General features: G+C 41.6%; 1 long non-coding RNA gene across 2 annotated transcripts; it reads left to right on the top strand.

The window, feature by feature from the left end:
* Positions 1-2,086: 2,086 nt before the first annotated feature.
* On the top strand, positions 2,087-16,205 carry LOC118251969 (uncharacterized). 2 transcript variants are annotated; one of them, XR_004779999.2, is made up of 7 exons: positions 2,087-2,265; positions 4,141-4,476; positions 5,180-5,251; positions 5,879-5,993; positions 6,523-6,786; positions 14,011-14,159; positions 15,897-16,205. It is a non-coding gene; the product is annotated as an uncharacterized LOC118251969 (long non-coding RNA). The 2 variants fall into 2 exon arrangements; XR_004779998.2 differs by lacking the exon at positions 15,897-16,205 and having other exon boundaries at positions 14,011-14,238.
* Positions 16,206-22,697: the final 6,492 nt, after the last annotated feature.

The raw sequence follows: 22,697 nt of genomic DNA, 5'->3' as shown, positions 1-22,697 counted from the left end.
AGTTGTAAAGCTGCAGAATATTAAATAATCATGATTATCTTCAACTTGCCTAAATTCATTCGTCATACAGAAACACTGGCACGGATTTTCCCTACTGTTTTTTCAGAACAAGGCGTTGATTCTGCCTGAAAGCCGGTTTCATTTGCCACAGAACTTATAGACTGTGGTCCTATGCTTATATTAAGTCCCATGCACTAACCAGGCTTGGTCATTTATTCTGTCTCCGGTGCTCTTAATCTCCCTTTGCCAAACCCCATTGTCCCATACACAAACAACCCAAATCTTACAGCCAAAACGAACGAGCTATGCTGGTACTTCATTCAGCTGTTATCATGCACAAGCAGTTCTTGTGATTCAGAAATGCACTGTAATTCACCTGGGATAAGAAATCAGATTTAGAAATGAGCTGAGCAGACATTTTTAGGAATAAGTAAGTTTCTAAATAAACCGGCTTTTTAATTCTGCCTTTTCTATATTAGTACTGTAAATCAATATAGTCTGCACTTGGAGGAACCCAGATGAGTTTGAATTGTCATAATTAAATATTGTCCTATTTCTCCCAGCACAGCCAAACAAGGAGTTTTACTCCTGACACAAGACTTTTCTCAAGTAGGGACAACTTACTAACTTACTACAGCAATGATTTAAGCTCCAAGTGGTTCCACAGTTTTTTAGAAAACAAATCATTACCAAAATGCATAGCACAACTCATCTCTGGTGTCAGAGCACTGAAGAGATGGAATAATAGAAGAAGTAATATTATTTAGCTGCTCTTAAAGGCAAACATGATGATGGCACATTAAATAATGTGATCTACCCAGCTGGACTTCCAGTTACGTACAGGAAAACTGTGTTCATCCATCACTTCACCCACCTCAGCTATAACTGGTGGGCATTAGCACTAAACCGTAAGTTGGAAGGGGAAGAAAAGGGGAGTGCAAAGCTGTATATTAGCTTAGACAAGTGCGATGCCATTGCCAGACTGAATTAGTTGATGACACCAGGCATTAAGTAAATAAATCTTTACCTACTGAAGCAACAGTTTGCTGCCTTTCAGGAATGACATCCAGGAGGCAATGCAGCGGATTTACAACAGCAGGTACCTATGCACTGGCTGGAAGCCCTGAGCACAATACAATGATTCAAAATGGAGGCTCACCTTTACCCCCCAAAAAAATCTTTTTTTTTTTTTTTTTTTTTTTTAGTGTCATTGCAAATGTTCAAGAGTTTGGGTTTGATCTTTTTGGCTGGGGTCAGGATTTCTGTCTGTGAAGTACTGAGCACACAGTTCCAGCCATTTGGGGAGTTTCCATTCTCACCTAGCAAATACTACGGAGATGCTCAATGGCACAACAGGGGGGCTGTGTGGGAGGTCAGGCCCTTCTGTGGGTTCTGGTTTGCTCCAGACATAAGTTACCTATAGTGGTTTCTCCTAAATCACTGGACACTGACTCCCCTCCCCAGTGAGCACATGTGTTGGAACTATAAGTATGTTGAGTAGCTATTGATGGTTTTTATCCGAGGTACATTATTTGGCTCCTCTTCTGTAAGATTTTCTTCCCATACTTCTTAATGCCACCTTCCTTTTTCCCCTAATAACAACATAAATGAATACTCTATGGGTGTAATTACAATAACGGTTCTTTTACTGCAAATACTAGAAGTCTGTAACCTGTAATTCACTTTTCTTGGTACTCCTTTATTCTAACCCTAGACATTATTTTAAAATGTCTAGGACCTCAAAGCTAAATTTATATAGTGGTATGTAACGGTAATGGGAGCTAAGCATCCTCCTTAGCCCAGGCTTTAGAGCTAAGCTGCATCTCTTTGCCAACTGGAGCTTAGTTCACCTACCAATACCATACCCACCACTCCCACCAGGGCTGCAGTGTGAAAGTTAAGCAAGAGGAAGCATCTCTATCTGCTTATTTTAAGGTAACAGCCTATGAAAGACTTAGCAGCCTTCAATAAGCCTTCTCTTGCATTAGTCCATAGTAGATCCAGGTGCAATAAGAGTATTTGCTCTCTCTACCATGAATTTGCCATTCCTTTTGTAACACCAGCTCTCCTTCTCTTTCAGGGATGAACCTAAGAGGCTGGAGAAGTGCTACATGGACTGTGCCTATCCTGGCTCCTCCTCATCAGTGCCTTGAGCCATGTGAAGCCCCAAGAACCAAGCCACCACCGAGGGCATGACTGAGTGTTTGCTCCTCTCACGGACCATACCTGAAGCACAGCGCCAAGGCTCATCTGTAGCTTCTGCAGGTAGGAGCACTTCGTGTAGGCTCACTCTAGTTTACAGGTTTAGTGTTGGCGATGAATGAGACAATAATGCAAAGATAACCCGTGAAACCATTTTCTAGAACTGACATTGTTTCATCACTTTCTCCATTTTCTGGATGAAGCAGCCAGCATGAGGAGGGCATGCTGGCACACATCCCACTCGATAGTCGAAAAGAACAAACTGACAAACGTTTCTAATTTGCTGAAGTTTATCAACATCCCAGTGAATAACGGGTGAATGATATTTTTCTTTGGCTATCCGTAGATGTACATGGAAATGCTGATAAATGGACACTTAGTCCAGGGACTGTACAGAAATATATCAGATACAATATTCCTAATGAAAACCTTTATGGAAAGTGTTTCTGCCCCAAGCCCCTGCTGGGAGACACACAGTGATGCTCCCTGAGACCCGGCAGCCCTTCGAAGTGAGCATATGGCCCGCTAAGCTCTTGCAGTACCAGTGCACAGTGAGTAAACACTCTGCAATGTCAGAGCAAGCAGAGGGCTGGTTAATAGCAAGAAGTTCTGTGTCTCCTTCCAACTTTACTGACACTTCGGGAATGGATTCCCCTTCTCTGCTGCTGAGGCGAGCACCGCTTGCAGGAGAGGTAGGAGAAAACGGAGACGATCTCTTTGGGGGCAGGTGGTGTTTGTGGCCCTCTCCCACACAGCTGCTGCTGCAGCGGAAGGGTCCTGGTGTGTTAGAAGATGGGTTTTCTGATGGACCAACACTTCCTGCTTTTTTTATTTTTTTAGACTCAATGTAACCTGTATGGTAACTGGAAGAGAGGAGGGACCTGAAGGTAAAACCCCCACTGTCGGTGCAGGTGGCGAAGGGCAGATCAGCGGCTGCAGGAGCTGTGTCTCCGAGGCAGCCAACAAAGCCAGGCTGGTCGGTGCTAGCAAACAGATCTGGTCCTGCCCCTCCGCTTCTTGCACTGGCAGAACACAGCACTGAAATCACTGGAGCAGGGATCGGGCCAGGAATGAGCGGCTGAGTTGCAAAGCAAATTAATTCCTGCCAAAAAAGTTCAGCTATGCTCAGAAGTATGTAAAGTGTCTGATTTGAGAAGTGTCAAGTAGCATTTGTGACCAATTATCCAAGATGAAGGGGGCAGAGCTATGTTTACATATACTAATCTTCAGCCAAAGTTTGAAAACTCCAATTCATGGACACGCATCAAATTTCCTTTCCAGGCTTGGCATTTGCCTGTATGCACGCACGCACATTGCTCGGGGATGACAGGAAAACATGATTATGACTCGCAAATAATACAAATAAAAAAAAAAAAAGTGAGGTGAGCTGCCATGCAGCAGCAGCATGGTAATTAAGCCTATACTATGATAAGTGGGGGAAAAAAAAATCACAGACTGCTGTATGAGTAAAATAGCTTTATCAGCTGAGCTGAAATATTACGGGTGATGTCTCTGCATTGTTATTTTTCCACAACCTGTGAAGCCCTGGGAAACGATCTACACAAAAGAATAAGAAATGAAAGCTGCCTCTGCCATCTTCTGTTTAATTAACACAGGTATACCGATTTAATGCAATTAATCAAGATAGTAGGGATTAAACAGTAACTCACAGTTGACAACGACAATGTTATCAATGCTATGGGCACAGAAGGGCTAGAAAATGATTGTGGTGACTGGAAGCACTGTGGGCACGAATGATCTGACTAGTTTTGAGTGGGTTTCAGGGGCTTGTGCACATCTATTGAAATTTAGGAGCAGCTGATTTTTCATGTGGCTAAGTGTTTTTCTGCCCTGCCCTTCCCTTTCCCCTCTCGGACCTTGCAGGGTAACCCCCAGAGCAACAACAACTTTTAAAGTGATTCCTCTTTCTTCTAACAGGTTCCTGACGCCAAAGGTCTGACCTTAAAATGAGCAGCACACAGGGCAAGAACGGGCACTGAAGCGAGCTCCTGGCCTTCAACCCTCCACACACGGCTATTTTGGTAACCAGAACACCGTAGTCATGTTGGGTAAAGGAACAGAGAAGGATTTCTCAGCGTATTAACTCTAGCAGTGCTGGACGCTCTGTCCCTACAGGGGTTGCCTGCCTCTATATAAGACCCTACATGCAGATTTTCAGAAATCTTTGGATTTCTTGCATGCAGGAGAGGCACAGCCCCATTTTCTACAATGCTACTGTCCTCATCAATGTTCATCTGGGACCACTGCTGCTAGGTAAGAACATGGCTAAGTTTTCTGGGCTCATTCTCTTGGTTTAAGAATGTTACGTTGGGTGATAATGAGTAGTAACTGTGCCCCTTTTTATGGTGAGGTAGATGCTTGCCTTCTAGTAAATGGACAAGGAGATGAGCCTCCTCATCTCGCACAGCTCACCAGACGGCACCAGGATGGTAAGGGTTATTGGTCATTTACCAAACTGTTTGACTTGGTTCATGGGTGAGAGGCGAAAGGCGCTATATTGTGTTACCAGTCCCTGGGGCCAGTCCATCCCCCTAAAGCAGCATTTTATTTAACAAGGCAACTGCTGGCCCACAGGAACCAGGGAGTTAAGGAAGAGAGGACAGTCACAACTGCAAATGCTTCCTTCGAGCAGATGTCTTAAAGCCGTCCTAAGCCTCACTGCTTCACTGCTGCAATAGCTGCTACTGAACGCTCAATGGCCAGAATACTTTTCCCATAAGTTATTCCCCCTCTTCCCACCAAAACTTCCATTAGGTTAACGCGGTGTTTCTCTCTACCGTGGTCTGTTTTGCTCCATCTTGCTGGGAGATGTCCCTTGCTGTTGCAGTGTGAACCACGAGACATTCAGAAGTCGCATTTGTTGTTTGCTAGCGTTATTTCATTGTGGTAATAATGCATCTGCTGAGTCAGCTTTTTTTTTTTTTTTTTTTTAATTTAATAACTGATTTCCAACAAGCTTTTGTTGCCCAGTTCCTGCCAACAGCCAGGGAACAAGCACAAGTCAACACAGAAAATGAATGACTAGTAGGTAAGTGAACAGACGAGTAAGTGCAGGCCATTCATGTGACAGGATCCGATTCATTTTTGTGCCAGGGAGATTTTTTAAATGGGACTTCTCCCAGCGGAGAGCTCATGCTGCTCAAGGCCTGCTTCACTATAAAGACAACACAATTATTTGGGGCTTATTATTACTTTTTATCACTAGTTTTCCAGTCACCAGGAGCAAGGGCAGAGATGAGATCAGGACCCGGTTTACAGCTATGCATGGTACACACTGTACAGTATGCTCTGCCCTAAAAGCCCTATAAAAGGTGCTATCTGCTCCATGGGGTTGACAAACACACCCAGGATGAGGACCAGGTGGGTTTGAGTGCAGAACCCATCAGAAGCAAAACCAAGAACCCAGCCCGAGCTTCTGTCCTGGGATCCTGATGCCTGTTGATTCCTTTAAAAAGTAAACCTTTACATTTCACTTTTGTTTGAATCACCAAAATGATCAATTGAATAAATGCCACATCCTTTGAAACACTATTTATTGTATTTATAGGAAATACTGTCTGTTCTCCCAGGCTAGTGGAGATTATTAAGAGTGATAAACTCATCAGGAAAAAATGTAGGTTGGGTGTGACTGAGGAACTTGTGTTTTATCCTGCAGTGCCACCACAATCCCTGGCTGTGCAGTCCTGGGATCCTCTGCCATCCTACTCTCTGCTTTCAGGCTGTGCTTGGAAGAAGCAACTTTCATGGAGAAATGTGAATACTATTCTGAGGTAAGTGGATTTTTGCTCAATTTGGGTTTTATGTAACATATGAAGTCTGTACAAAGTCCAGCATTTAATCCCAGCCTAGTTATGAAAACACGTTTTGAACAACCTTGTCCAATCCCATAAAGCATACTTGTGTACCATAGCAGTACCTGCTCCGTTTATATATTATAATTATTTTACCAGGTCAGCCCTTTGAGAGTTCACATTTCATTTGCAAAGGATTCTGTATCACACATCAGTTGTGTTATCTCTCTACCTTGTGATCAACTGAGAGATTTTCTTAAGGCTATTTATATTTTAATTTATTGGAACATTTCTCTACTTCCTTATTTGAATAACTGAGGATTTTACAAAAATAATACGATCTAAAAATAACTCTCCAAGACCAAATGGATACTCATTATCATTTTCTCTTTAGTACTTGCAAGTCTTGGGTTATCTTATGCAACCTTTACATGTTGGCTAGTGTTTTACTCTTTGGTAGCTTTGCTCAAATACGGAAGGTAGTGATAACAGATAATGCATGTTATAGGTTTCTTTACAGATGAAATCAATGAAGTGTCCTGAAGTCTGGTAACCACTCAATACCAGCAGCCTATGTGGCCATCTGTGCTATTACTGCTGCTTTGAACCAATTTATTTAGCCATTTTGACTTTACTTGGATGCATTCCTTCCTGCTGCCACAGCAGGGATACAGAAGGTTTTAAACCATGTGGTCATTTCCATCCTGGATTTCATGAGGGGTTATTCTTGTCGGAGTGATGAATCATTCATACATCCTTCTACGGATTCCAGGTGAGTTACTCACATTTAGGTGCTTCCAAGTAATACATAGAAAGGTGCTGAGAAAATGACAAGACTCTGACCAGTCAGGAAGCTCAGCAAAAGTAAATCTGAGCAAAATGCTTGCACTAGGGCTCAAAATCTTTCTAGAGACCTAGGGCAAAATGGCTTCTGCCTTCAAAACAGCACAGCCAGCAGGGAGGTAGGGTGTTTGCATTACTGACTGACCATCAGCTGCCCTGTCCTCAGAAACAGTTCAGGAGAAGACTGAAAGTACCTGAAGGTATGAGAAGGATAATTAAGTTTCATTGTGGGAATGAGTGTAATCTGTCCAGACAAATCTAGGACCTAGTATTGAAAACTGTAGTATCTGAATATTAAAAATTAGTAATTTTTGAATAAGGATGTCTATCAGGGCTGTAAATTTAGGGAGTAAAAAAGCAGCTTTGCTTGACAGACCATCTCTCCATCATCCTCTAACTCATTTTCTTGTTCTTTTCTTCCTGTTATGTTATTGCAAAAAAACAAACAAACAAAAAAAACAAAACGTATAAAATCTTATATTGAGAATGCTTTAGCTTCATTTCAACCTTCTCTTCTCACAGTTTTTTTTTTTTTTTCCACTGTGAAGTTTCCCCCTGTGAGATAACCCAGGCCATGGTGGTGTTAGCCTTGCAGGGCCACATTTGCTGGCAGCATAGCTGTATTTTTGGGGGGTCTCCAAGGAGGCCAGCTTCCCACTCTTCTGGGGCTCTTAAGGGTGGTTTTGAACTGGCATGAGAAATCACCTGGGACTCAAAGCAGAGCAAGGGTGTGTAGGACAGTATTTTTTCTGAGCCTTCTTTGCTGAGCAGAATAGCTGCTCTATAAACAAATGTGAGTTTTGCCTCATTCTTACACAGCGTGAGTTATGAAAGCCCACTCTAGACATAATGAATGTATAGATCATTTTGACCAGATCATAATCTATGAGTAAATGTTCCCTGAAAATGTATAGTTGAAATAAAGAACTTCTTGCTACTATTGCTATATTGGTTTCAGGGATTACTGATGAGGCCTACATGATCCTGAGGCTTTGTGCTAATGATGTTTAAATACAGTGCAGAACTAGCTACAGGGTTTGGTTAGCAATTTCCTTCCCATGTTAGGGTATTTAGGGTTTATACTGCTGGAAACAAAACCTGAAGCTATACACAGCTTACCTGTCCCCAGACTTTATCGCAAGCCCCAAACTTAAGTTCATTGGCAGGCCCACTAACATTTATATAACTTTTCCATTAGGCTCCCCTGATTTTGGTAATGATATTAATAAGCAAATCACATAGCGATATATCAGAGCCCTATTCCTTCTGAAAATTAAGTACGTACAACACCTATGACTTCTTCACTGTATAGAGGAAGCCTGAGGACACCAGGCTGAGACCTATGGCTGATTGCCACCACAGCCTCTAGGCCATGGGTAGGTTAAATTTAAAGAAGGTGGCACTTAAGTGACATCTGTGTGACATGTACTGTAGTGTCCAGAGATTGGACTCTATGTATTCTGCTCTAAAGCTAGAGAGCAAGTCACTAGGAAAAAAAAACGGAAAGAAACACAAGGGAATAAAAGTACTTTTGAAAGAGAAGAAATCTACATTTCAATGAAAATCCTTTCAAGGCATTCAAATAAGAGTCTGAGAGAAATAATTACAAAGTTTGGAGAGAAAGAACGTTAGCTTTGATATCTTTTTCTTCTATGAAGCAATTAAAATAAGCAATTTTTCAAATACTAAGCAGAAAATTACTAATGGCTGAACCCAAAAGCTTTCATTTCCTTCTTGGGGCCTTTATTCTTCTAAAAAAAGACAAAAAAATGTGAAGGTGGTTTTCCAGATAGATTAATGCATAAAGCAGTCGCTAGTTGGATGTCATAAAAACTACAGCAGCATAGAATAGCTGAGATTAAGAGCTAGATTTAAATCATGCAACAGTCCAGTTAATATCAATGTCTAATTAAGAAATGCATAAGAAGTCTGTAATGTTGATTTGATGGAGAAAAACTCTAATAGGGTTTCTTTTGGAATTTTCCATTTCAATTGCTGTGTAGACTTTTAATGGATGTCCTATCCAGTCTTTGGTATTAGCAGGAATAATCCTCAAATTAAATCCAGGGCCAAAAATGGAACACAGGTAGACAAATTAGCTTGTCTGGGAAGCAGTCTGGGTAGCATGACAGTGTGAGCTCAAGATGAAATTTTAGTACAAATAAAAGAGAACAAATGTCTCAAATCTGGCGTGGAAGCCCTATCTGCTTATCATTTTAAACCCTGTAATTTCAAACAATGCAATGCTAACCCATTTCCTCACCTCCCTCAGCCTGCCAAAATCTCTGACAATTCATACGTAGAAATCCACAGACCATTAAGAATTATCATTTAGCCTTTTTAAATAGGAAGACTTTCTATAGCCATGTATATTAGTAGCGTGTAGAGGTGGGCTCCTTTTTTGCTTTCAGTGTTTCAGGGTTTAGAGCACACAGCTCCCTATCACTATCAACGAATGCCATTAAGCTCCCACTCTTTTCCGGGTAACTAAAGCTCTAAAACTCTTTGAGCAAAACGAAACCCGTGGCATCTGCCACAGATCATCCAGGATGTTTGGTCTCTAGGTATGAAAGGGGAACTGGTTTTACACCGCATGCCACTGACACCCTGAAGTTGTTGCATTATAAGCAGTGTAACTGTGAGCATGTACAAATCCACACAGCAAAGAGGGAGGAAGCATAGCACTGGATTAAAGCAGCAGTGTATTTGTTATCGCCACTTTGTTGTTGACCCAACAAATCCAGAGGGAATTATCTCAAGAATCCAGGAAGACAGCAAACTCAAAATAACCCCTATGACCTAGGGAGCGAGCACGCTGGGGAGCCATTTTTAAGTTCATTAGAGCACATTAAAATACAACACACTGACCATAGTAAAGCAAGGCATATTATTCCATCTGTCTATATATTTCTTTCCAATACTAAATCCATCCAGAGACCTTTCAGAATGATACCATTAAGCCTTGCCACTTCACTTAACAAACAAAGTGGGAAAGACCAGAGGTAAAATCACAGTAACAGTGAAAGTTCTGCACTTCCGAGTTGCCATCATTGCCTGAAATGTTGGGGTCTAAATCCTTACCTGGCTTTACTCCATTGACCAATGAAGCACAAATACTTAAATAGCAATGCCATGGCACTGAGGGTGCCCCAAGGAATTTTCTCCTTCGAAGAGAAGGGAGCTAGGGCATTCTCAGCAAGGCATCCACCCTCTGAATGATATGAAGGTCTAACGCGGGGACATTCTGGTCAAAGGAGTTTGATTTTTTTTTTTAATTTTTATTTTTCTTACACCCCCTCCTACTTGACTGTATGACTTGGGAGCTACCATGGACAAAGATGCTTTTAAATCAAAATGGAGCAGTGCTTTTGTGGGGTGCTCTCCCTGCAAGCTTGGATTTATGCAACACTTAGAAAATAAGAGCACGAAGCAAGCTGCCTTTTACAAAAGCATGCAACAGAAAAATAAACAAACCTTAACTTGCCCAACACACTTGAGAGCCACAAAGCTGCTTAGTTTTATTAAATGAGAGCACAATTTCTTCTTTCCTCCATAAAACTGTCCTTTCAGACATTACTACAGTCATGACCTCACTGCAGCCCTTGGATTCTTTCTGAAAAGATTAAAATGAACCAATATACCAGTGATCTCATCAAAGCATAAAGGACATCTTATAGAGGGGGGAAAAGACATCAGGAGAACCTCTGTGCTTCATCTGCATAAAGACAGTAGCAAAAAGACTGTAACATTGTGGAGAAGCACTAAAGATACAATGCCAAAGAGGCATTTTTCCATATCTTGTGAACTCTTAGGATTTGTCCTTCCTGATCCTACCTACCATCCTTTTAGCTGCCTCCACGATCCATTCTCTTCCTTTTCCTCCTGCCTTTATCAAAACCTTCCCTTGTCTCTTCTGTGCCCTCCACACAAGTTTTAACATACCTGACTGTTCTTTGAATCATATGCACTACTATTCTCAACTACACCCAAAATACATTTTGCAGGATATATACACACAATGCTGTTAGATAGAAGTATTCACACGCTTCACGTGTAGCTTAAGTAATCCTGGCTAAGGACATACTTCCTACTTGTCTGTGCAGTTTGGAGGCCAAGGGCCTGGATCATGGCAGCTCTCATCTACTTTGGGGCACGTTCTAGCAGAAGCCAGGAGGGCAGGCAGGAAGAGATGCTTTCTGTTTTCTTCAGTAGGAGAAGCTGTATTGGTGTAACTGAGAATCCCACCACATTTTTAAAGTTGTGACAGATAATTTGGTTGAAAACAAGACAACCTTCAGAACACGAGAACAGCGATAGTAACGCAACCTTATCTCTTGCACCCGTAGGTGCACCTTGCTCTGGTCTGAGATCTCTCCAATAACTGACAAGGTGACGAACTGGTTTCCTGACTCGTGCTGAAGGTCACGTAGCAGCCCCAGGCCCACCTCGGTGTGCTCGTCCACGTCCCCTGACTTTTCAGGGAGGGACGTGCCGGCATGGCCGTTCCTCTTCCCAGCCGGCCACGTCACCCCAGGCAGGCAGGAATAGCTGCCACCACTGCCACCGCCCGATTGCTGTATGCTTGGCAGGAGGCGACAAAGCTGCTCATTTCCATCTGTGACACTTCTCAGCCAGGAAGAAAGCTGCCGGGCATCAGCCCGTAGGCTGGGAGGCATCAGAGCAGCCACCTGTTAGATGCTGACAAAGAAACCTCCCAAACCCATTAGGCAGAGATGAATTCCCAGGACCAAAGGAATCTGATACAAAGGGTGGCAATGCCCTTCTACCCACCCAACACGATTCGTTCCTCCTAGATGAGGCAGCAGATGAACATATCTGGCCCCATATGCTCCGCAGTTGTTAGATCTGCTTTGGTGAGGAGAGCCCCGATCAGTAGGACAGGATAATACGTGCTGCAGCACTAGTAGAAGTCCAAATGGCCCAAGGAGCAGTGCAGAGCATCTGCTACCACCAAGGAAGCAGCGGGTGTAAAGCTGTTGGTTTGTCTGGAGGCACAGACTTCCCAGCACCGAGGTGGGTGGGAGAGCTCTGGACGTGCACCAAGATCTTCTCTACCCACAGATTTACCAGCTCAGCTCAGCCCAGGCCAAAGGAGCAGGGACGAGGTCCTGGGCTCTGCTCTGAGTTCACTGCTCTATTGATTACAAAGCGGTATTTACAGCAGATCAGGATCCTGAACTGAGCCAGCTGAAGCTGTACAAACTAAGCCATATATTCCCCAAATATAGATAAAAGCAATGGCCAATTTTACCCTAACGATCACTTCTGCCAAAGGAAAGAAACTCTTTGAGGTAAGTTCCCTTGGATATAATTCTTTCTTTACAGGTTAAAGCAGGGCTGTAGCTAATACATATCTGAGTCGTAACATGGATTTGCACCTTTCCCATTAAATACAACTGGTTCATGTCCAACAAATCACTTCTATTCCTAATGCTCACTTATATCTTTACAACTTCTGCATTAGCTGCAGGTGTGAAATGCCAACTGATCCAGACTTCTCTTGCTGTCAGCAGGAGTAATGCATGTAAAAGGCCTGATTTTCAGAAGTGAGGTCACCAGCATCCTCACGCACGTCTGCTTCAATAAATAAATCTGTGGAGATTTGCAAGGCTCAAATATGCACAAAATGGGATGAGTTTACTGGGGTCCATACATAAGAAACTGAAACTGTTCACAGTCCTCATTTAGTAGGCAGGTCACCATTTGCTCTCTATACAAAATATTTATTCTTTTACAAGAGTAATAAGCAATATATTTGGTTAAATGGAATGTAGACCTACTATTCCAATAGCAACAAATTTGAATTAAAAACAAGAGATTTCAGAAATCTATATCATATTGTGAAAAGACATGAGCAGAACACATAGGTCAGAGCACATTTGATGAACATCTAAGATCCCAGACTTGAGATGATGTTGCTCAAAACATACACCTCCTTAAAAAGGCTGTTAAAAAACATTTACATAATAATCAGAAGAGATGCACTTTTCATACTGGGGAAAGGAAGCACTTGGTTTGTAATAACAAGGTTGATTTTGGAAAAGACTGTTAGGTTAAAGGAACCGTGCTGTCACAAACAGCATGGCTTGTATGGATCTTCATGGAAGTGGCTATTCAACCAAGGTGTCTTTTCCCCCTGAAACTTACACCAGAAATTCAGTGCAAAGGTTTTTTTATGTTTCATCAGGCTGGCTTCATTACCTTCCTGAGTAATAGAAATTCCACTTGTTTCCCTGAGTGGTGGAATACGTACACATAAGTCCATGAAAAGAAAAGGGGAAAAATAAGAGATGTGGATTTTCTTTGGGTGAAGTAATACAGGAAAAAAGAGGGCTTGACAAACGTTTGAGTGTAATGTGCTTTGGGTTTTTAACAAAAGTCCAAAGAAACATTTTATAATGCATGCCTGTTAGTTTATCTTCATTTCTGTTGCCACATATAATTGAAAAACTTACAGACAACTCATAAGACTTTTAGTTTCTGTTGAGAAGTGCCTTTTCCAAGATAATTCTGTAGGCTATTACTTTAGCCCACTGGGTATCACGTAGGCAAGGTGTAAGATTATGCACATGAATATTTCTGTCTACCACTTCTGTGTGCTGAGACAATATCAATTTATACTTTCTTCTGTCATTGGTCCTTATTCCGCAGAGGATATTCTTAATTACCAGCAAGACAATTTGGTAATATCATCTAAAGTGTTACAGCATCATTCCTGGGATGATTTACACCTACTTAGAGTCTGATCATTGAATTTTAAACAATATATTAAGCTCAGAAGGTGGAGGATATATTTTTTTTTTCTACGGGACACCATTTCTATTTTTAATAGAATTACTCTCCTTTAACTTATTGGCAGGGTTCTTCTAAAAGATAGAAGTTTTTGAACACAAAGACACCATTTCTGAACATTTGAGCTGCTCTGAAAAATTCAGAGCACACTCCTATTCCAGTTCAAATCCACTCAGGTCTAAACGCCTAAATGCTAATTTCGATGACTGCGCATGAGGGACATGTCTTTATGGGGATTCTAAAGAATACAAAACCAAAAATACCTCAGCTGCAGAACAAATTCACTGTATTCCTTCCTCCACTTTCTGATTATGGTTTTACATATATTCAACCCTTGCAGGTTTACTCCAAAGTCTTTGGGAATGATGGGAATTACTCTATTGACGTGAAACTCTGCTTTCTACTGGATTATGGAAGATGTTTGGGCATCAGGTTTGCTGGCGATGGCACGCTAATGAAATGGAGAATTTTGTAAACACATCAGGGAGGGTAAGTGCCCAATAGAAAAGATGTCATATAGGGATCCAGAAATTAGTCTGCTTGTAACAAATAAACTAAGGAATGCTTACTAATGAGTCATGAATTTCTTTATAATTGTTTCCACATTTGGGGCATTTTTTTTTCCTAAATAATCTACAGAAACCCTGCAACTGAATGGAGTTTTGTCACATGAGATGTGATGTTCTGATCATAACCGCACCAAAAAATAACACGTTGGGAAAGATTTTTTGCTGTTCAAATTACTTTTCCAAGGCTTTATTTCAATCTGAAGCCATTTGCTTATCCTCCTCCTCATTTCCTATTTCTAAGATAAAAACAGGAGTTCATATCAATTTAGAAGAGTAATAAAACTAAAGAAAATTCAGGCAGAACTGTAAAGCACGGTCTATTTTAAAGTTCCAAGGCACATAATAAGAATCTGTTTTGTGCTCTACTTCTCTCATGAACTCAGCTTTCCATAGTGCATTCAGTGTTGTAATAATGCAAATCAAATACAAATTTTAATAACTCCTTCCATTAAAATGATCTATTAATGTTTTAAGACTCCAACACCTATGAGCATGATTCTAATTGCATGATTTTGCTCCAGGCAGGTTTTGCAGATCTGCCTGATCATCGGATATTTGCACCGCTAGGATAATTTTAAATAAGTTATTTTTTGGAAGAGTTTCAGTAACAAGAGTTTTGTTTGATAGTGGTTGTCTTGTGGGTAATTGTATGTATCTGCTTCCATGTGAGGAAAAAAATAGCTAAATTTAGAACCCTTGGAAAAGAAGGTGGCTGAGGTTTATAAAATGACAAATGTTGTGAAGAACATTCTGAAGAGGAAAATGTTTACTCATCATTTAAACACAAGGAGCAAAAGAGGCTTGAAGTCAACAAAATTTTATATTTGTTATGCAGCCCAGTAAGGTTGTGGGACTTCCTGACACAGAACGGCAAAAGGAAAATGGATCAGGAGAAGAACTACTTTGTGTTCAACTTCCTCTGACATTTTTCTGTAGATCTGCTAGGGGTTTCTGCCCCAGATAGCATAACAGGCTCGCTGGACCTTGGGTCTAACTCAACACAGCTACTTGAAAGCGAGGCAGACGGTTGTTTGAAAGCTTGCTCCTCTCTCCGCAAGGCTGTGCAAAACCTCAGGTTCTCATCACTCTGCAAACAGGGATGAGCAAAACGAACAGGACAGGCCTTGTAAAGAGGGCAGGCAGAGCTGCAAAGAAAGCATCTGCTGAGTAGCTTGTGAGCCCTTACCTTGATGCGGTCCCTGGGCTTTATCTCTGGCAGCCAGCTCTTGGCTGCCAGCTCTCCTCCGACATCCTGCTTTCCCCTCGAGCATCACTCAAGATGTACAGCAGGTTTCCCTCCTTTGATGACCAAAACATCAACAGTCTTGCATCCATGATGCAACATTTCTTCTGTACAGAATTTACCCCAGCTATTGTTCATGACAAATGCCTACATAAGCCTCAAACAAATGAGCCTTAAAACTAGAAGTAGTCATTTTGTCAGGGGGTTAAAGGATTACTATTTACTGAATGTTGCTAATTGTACACCAAAAAGGGATTCCTTGTCTGCAAAACCAACAAGTTACTCAACATGTATGGCTTTACCCACTCCAACAGTGCTAGTTCTTCCACCTATTCGGCACATCAGAAGATATTTCCTCTGGCACAACAGAAGAGATTTCCTCTGATGTATATCAGGTGTGCATTTTTCTTGCAGGATGGAGTCTAACAGACTTGCTATGGAGCTTACACACCGGCAAAGAAAGTGGGCAAGCTGTGCAAAGCCTCCTAAGATATTTTTAGGTTAATGGAAACGTTTTGTGCAAGGGCACAAAGATCTCTACTGTTCCTTTCCAGAAGCCATCCCAAAGACAACCACCCTGAGATACTGAATTGATGATACAAATGGATTATGTCTAGGGTTTCCCATGAAAACCTTGTATTGGATAAAGCCAAACAGGCAAAAAGGTTTGGAGGGAACAATTCAGTTTTCATGAGGCTTCCCAACTGAAATAGAGTTAAAGATGTTAAAGATACATCAAAATCATTTAATGTGCCCTAATAGATACTTTTCAAAATTAACATTTGCTTTGAAATATGCTTTGGTTTAAATTTTTAATTCATAAATGAAAGCAAAAAATGAAATATTTTGAAATTACTGAAGGAAATGATTCTGTGACTTTTTTTTTGCTCCCAAACTTATTGGTTTGCCAGAGAATTAGTTGGAAAAATGAAATCTTGAAAACTCCCAAAGGACAGAAAAAAGTACTTCTCTGCTAGCTACAGAATGAGAGGAAAATATAACAACATTTTCATTAGCACAAAGATTTACTAAAATACCCACATTTTCATGGAAGTTGCATAGACTTGAACTCAGACACACTTAGGGTTTCTTTCCAAGTGTGATGCTTACGTACGGTAAGTGATAACTTTTTTTTTTTTTTTATTAGACTTGATCATCTGCACTCCTAGATAAATATCTGGAGGTGTTTCAGCCCCCACAGGGCTTAGTCCCTTTTTCATACATTGTCACAAGAAGGACGGAAAGCATGGGCAGGGAATTTTACACAGTTTTAGTTCACAGACTAATGTGTTTAAACAAAAATGATGATTAACTCTTAAATAATTTAAAAGTGGGCTATCCAAGATGAAGGAGCCTTGGATGCCAAGAGGGGCTAGGTTTTGTAGGGGGCACACAACAGCTAAACTGTGCAGTGTTAACGGTGTAGGGCAGGAACATCCTTAGATGCTGGCTCAGTTTATCGTGATTTTTTCTGAACTATTACCTCCAGCTTTCTCCAGAACACTCTCAGTCCTTTTATCTGCAGGCTATCTCAAAGTTTACTGCCTGCCTATCGCCTTGGCTGAACCACACTAATAGTCAGCTAATTACATGTGAACACACTAATTTGCTTTATGCCTGTCTCAGAAAAAAAACATGCATGTGCAGGCATGCACGTGAGCAAACTTTTGCTCGTGCAATAAAGCTGCAGCACCGTGTAGAATGGGTGCACCAGCCCAAGCACTGGAAAACGTTACATGCTTGCTGCCCCCCATTGCTTGCCCCCACCAGGCCCCCACCAATGCTCATCATTCCTATTTGCAACACCACCTGTTGCTCCAGCACCAGGCTGCTCTAGACCAGAAAGTGGAGCAAAGAGAAATACGTGTTTGTCATTGAACGGAGAAGAAGGAAGACGAGAACGATAAGATCATAGCCTGCAGCACTTTGTTTATGAGAACATCCTTCCAGTGATATATGTCTGCACCAGGTGAAAGTATTGTGTCACCCCTAACATATTTTAAATGCCAGGGCTGTCATGCAAGAAGACAATGATGAACAAGTTTAAACAGAATATGGTATTGTAGCCATGCACAGTGTTACCCTTTAAAAGTTTGCATCAGTAGCATTTCTTAACAAAACATTTCTGGACTGTTATATTCCCCTCTAGAACCTCTTTTACATAAAATTTAAACTCAGAGATATTATTTCCATTGGAGAGAAACTGATGGGGTTATACATAAACCAGTGTGTTTTCCTCATGCAGGTTTTTCAGGCTATTTCAAATGCCTTCCCAGCCATACTATGAGCTTCCCCTAACTCCTTGGATAGGGACCTGGGGATCGCACTTCACTTGGCACACAGGTAAATAAAGGCACGTTTACACTGAAGAGCTGAAGAGTTACACTGAAGAGTTACTGAAGAGCAGGGACTGGCCCCAGGTCACTGCATGTCAGAGGATTACTTAGACGAGCTCTGGTGTGCTCCCGTTGACTGAAAGCCTGCTAGCTGCATCACCTGGTTAACTCTGCACATGAGCACTCACTTTGCATGCTCCAAGATTGCCTCGTGCTGCAGAGCACGGTAAGTGGGGTCAGCTGGAGAATTTACTTAAAGGGCACTCCTGGGCCAAGGGGAAATGCTACTGGAGAAGCACCTTTTGTCCCAAAAGAGGTATGCATGGAGCTACCATCACAGGGCAGTTTTCTTCCCAGATATTTATCTTGAGCTTGACTGCACGAACACCACCACTGTGCTCTAACACCATTGCACAACACAACTCCTCCAGACTGACAGCTCAAATTGAGCCTTGGGGAAGCCAGCATCCAACACACGGCATTGAACGTGGGCATGACCATATCCACCCCAGGGTCAGGTGAAAGAGCTGTAGCCATGAATGTCACATGGGAATGAAGGCAACCGTGACATCAGAGCTTTACACCTTGGAGGCACGCCAAGGTCAGAGCCACTCCGTGAACCATCCAGGACAACATTCAAAGTACTTTACAAGAGAGGAAAGGGAATTTGAGCACCTGAAAAATGCCCAAGGAGCTAGGATTTCCTAAGCGCTTACTGAGGTCCTGTGTGGGCTCACGTAACGTGCTCAGCATGTCCCCATCAGTTTTTGTTTCTGTAAAATGGAAACACCTTATTTTTCTCACAAGGTTATTAGGAGGACTTTCCAATTAAGGTTCCTTATAAATGTAAGTGCCTTGTGAACAGTATTTAATCACCTGACTAAAAATCGTCTCCAACTTCTTTAGGCAGAACATCAGTTTTTATAGGGACTTGTAAAGGTGCTTAGCTTAACATAAGGCTGCAGGATCACACGCTGCATCTTTAAGACATAGTTTACTCCTGAATCAGTAAATGTACTAGACAAAGCAGCCATTATTTATGCATTCCTGCATAGATGGCAAGGTGAAAATAATAGAATAAACATCATATACTTCATTATGATATCGGTTTACACTTCCAGGGTACACAAAAAGAGGCCATTTCATCAAGCTAATTGCCTGAAAGTAAAAGAGAGAGAACTTTAGCTATTAGTCTATTATGGGGCTTTTTTCTTAATCACAAATAGGGGCCGTGTGTCCCCAGGGGGATGTGTATTCTAATTTACAATTGAACTACAGATCAGAGCAATCAATCTTGTGCAGCACTTTTACAGTGTAATTGCTGCAACATAACAAATAAAAAAAAGCAGCCTAAGTCGAGTTTCAGCTTGAGGTGGAGATATTTACCAGGCATTGGGTCGGGGTGGGAGGGAGGCAGAGAGAGAAGAGAGGCGCCAAAGCTATGAATATGCAATGAGGGCTCATTAGTGCCCCAGTGTTGCCATGACGAATGGCATTATCCCCAGACTGGTGCAGCCTAAACATGAATTTTATAACGACCCATTTATCATGACTTGTCATGGGTTTCTTTACTGTACTTCCTACTGGCTCTCACACCTTCCTCCATTATCACCTCAGAATCCCTTCCTTTTATTTTACCTTACTCCAGTTTAGTTTTTGGTAGCGAGGAGATGACTGCGAGGGGCAGCCCAGTGGTGTTCAAGAGCAGCTTGGAGCCTCCTGAGCTGGAGAGCCACCGCCAGACACATAGATGGTCTTCAGTCCACTTACTAGCGGATAAGCGTCCTCGTTGTCACAAAGATCTGCAATCTTGTCAGTTGACTCAGCAGAAAGGTCTCGGATTGACTGAGCATCAAGACAACTATCTTTCCATTCTGGCAGATGTGATGGATGAATGTGTTTTGTTGACCTAGGCCTGTCTAAAAGTGCTCTTCCTCAGCCCACGCCAGCAATGTGCACAGTAGAAAAATTCACCCCTTGCCTCTACATCAACAGAAGTACTAAATCGGATAAATGGACAAAAATTACATTCTGCCCAGCTGCAGCTAAACTCAAAAAATATATAGTAGATGCAAAACTTAAGTGATAGGAAAAGCATTTACCTTCCAGGAGCAAGAGGTAACAGTCAACTCTACAGGAAAACAAAATTACTGCAGAGTAATTAGTGTGTCTGGCTTTAGCTCATTTTTGGTCGCTGCACGTTGTCTCTGGTTTACTGCTGTCCCTTTGGCCTACCCGATTCCACATTTAATATACCACTGCTTATAAAGAAATCCCTACGGCTCAGAAGGCTGAATTGCCAATGCTGGGGTAGGGCTTGCTCTCCAGTATATAGAGGCTTTCATTTCCCAAGTTATGAATCTGACATCTCATGGCCAAATCCATGCCAGTTTATTTCTGAGAAGTCTGTCCTCATTATTTACCCCAAATAGTTTCACTGTCAGTATGCCTTTTTTTTCCACTATGAAGTGGCCAGAGTATCTGAAAGTATCAAGCCTCTCTTTGTTGGATTTTACACTTTTGCTATTACAAGAATTTGTCTTTGGGGATAGAAAAATCAAGCAACTTATTTCCAGCTATTACTTGGATAGGACTTCATGTTCTTAAACAAGTTGTGAGCTCCCATGATCTCTGAAAACAACTCTCCCGAGGTCTTACATCAGGATAGTCCTACAGTTCTTTCATTACTCCACTGGATGTTTGAAAATATTAAAAGGCATCTAACATCCCAGTCCAGCAATTTACAGACTCGGAGTCTGGTGCTGTAGCCCTCAAAGCCTCTATTTCTTCCACAAAATCCGCACTTTGCTATTATTGTCGCCAAGACAGGCACGTGTTTCACTAGAGTAGCAGTTTGTCAAAGCAACAGTCCATTATCCAAAGATTCATCACAGGTTCCCACTTCAGACATGACAGAAGGGAGGCTGGATGGCAGAATGTGGTGGGGAAGGAGAGCCTCCTTGCTGCAAGGTGTGCAAGGCAGGTGGCACACCTTGACCCAAGCTGGGCATAGCCAATCAGGCTGGCATATGCCAATGTGTAATTCCCAGCCTTCTTTTTTCCAAACCCCTCTGTGTTCCTTTAAAATACATAGTTTTTAAAGCCCCAAACAGCACCTTGCACAAATCCTTGACCTTTGGCGGAGAACCCCAATTCTCACTGCAATACAGATGATGCTCTGTTAATTACAAAAAGACAAAAGGAAAAAATATCCCTCTTAAAGAAACAAGCCAGAAATGCCTGCTAACATTGCAGAAAGCATCCATTGCATTCACAGGGGTGCAGTATACAGCAAATATGCAACTGTTCCTCAAAATATACTTGCTCTGTGGCCTAGGTGATCCAGATCATCTGTTGTGTGAAGAGAAAGTTTTCAGAAACAATATGACAATTAAATTCTTTTAAACTCCTATTAGAAGTTCTAAAACTTGCTGTAGTCAGTGCAAGGTCTGACTGATACACCTGATTGCGGAGCCTCTATCTGCAGCTTATGAGAAGGAATAAGCAGATGCCTGTTTGAGTTGATTTTAGTAACTCAGTCCCACGCAGGGAGTTTTCTCTATTATTTTATATCAATACTTATGGGTCCCTCAGGGAAACAGGCTCATCTTTCTTCCACTTGTCTCATCAAAAAGGCAGACATTGAAACAAAAATTATTAGAGGCCAGCCAATGCAGATAACACCTAGCTCTGTCACCTTAACTCCCGGTATCACTACAATCCCACCACAGATGTCTAGGTTGAGATCAACAACCATATGGAGGGCAGCTGCCTGAGAGAGAAAAACATTAACTGTTCCTCGGTCCACAAGCAGCAATAATTAAAATAAAGTAATTGCAATCCTTAAAATATTAAGTCCTTGGTACTATATCAACAGGACTCTAATTATAGGAAACACTCAAGTCCCAGGAAAAAAACGAAAACTGGCATTTTCACACAAATCCAGCTTCCAATAAAAATATCATTGGTTCAAGAGAAATTAAAAAGTATAGGCAAGATTTTAAAGTGGAAGACAAGCATATAGCATGGGACTAATTGTTTATCCAGAATTCAAGGGAAGTTTAATGACTGACTGCTTTAGGATCAGAAGTTGGCTGTGAGCAAACTCACTTGAAAATACTACACCAAATATATTTGAATACAATCAAATCTTGACCACAAAATTATGCAAATTTGCATCCATCAGTTTGCCACATTTACGGATAGAATTCTTAAGATGCAAGAGAAAACTGGGAAAGAACTGCAGGTGTGCTGCTCAGGATCTGTTCAATTGACATATTTAGAAGAGAAACTAAAAATGCAGATACTGTTTCATTGTATAAAACAACACACTTTAAAGGCAGATGATAAAATGCAGACTTGGAATGAGTTTTGTACTCTAATTTCAACACCTAGACAGTGCCAGGAACACACCTCGCCGTGCCTGCAGAGATACCAGTTGTACTACATAAACCTCTGCACTTTTTTTTCCTTGTTTCTTTTCTGGATAAATCCCTCCCTTCTTAACTATATTTCAGAAAACGGCCTAATATTTTTCCCCGCTGTACTGTCTGAAGCTTAGCTTCAGGCATCCTAATAAACGAATGATCTTTTCCCCTGGTTCTGATCAGTTTTGACTTCCAGCTTTCTCCACCTTTCCTTATTCGGGGCCAATGTCTTGCTGCTTTCCACTTTTAAACAAACAAACAAAACGTCCTTCCCCTCCCTTCTTCCCCTATTCCCCCCCTTCTTTAATGACATCTTCAGTCATTAATGAGTTAATAAAAATCTCAAAGTCATCTGGGAATAGATAAGGGGAAAGAAAGAAGAGTATTGTACACATAATGACAGGCTCCCTGCTGGCCCTAGGATGTCATGGGTCAGCCATGTTAAGAATGTG

This window comes from Cygnus atratus, chromosome 11, assembly GCF_013377495.2.
Source record: "Cygnus atratus isolate AKBS03 ecotype Queensland, Australia chromosome 11, CAtr_DNAZoo_HiC_assembly, whole genome shotgun sequence".
NCBI lineage: Eukaryota > Metazoa > Chordata > Aves > Anseriformes > Anatidae > Cygnus > Cygnus atratus.
This window is presented reverse-complemented; position numbering and strand designations above follow the sequence as displayed.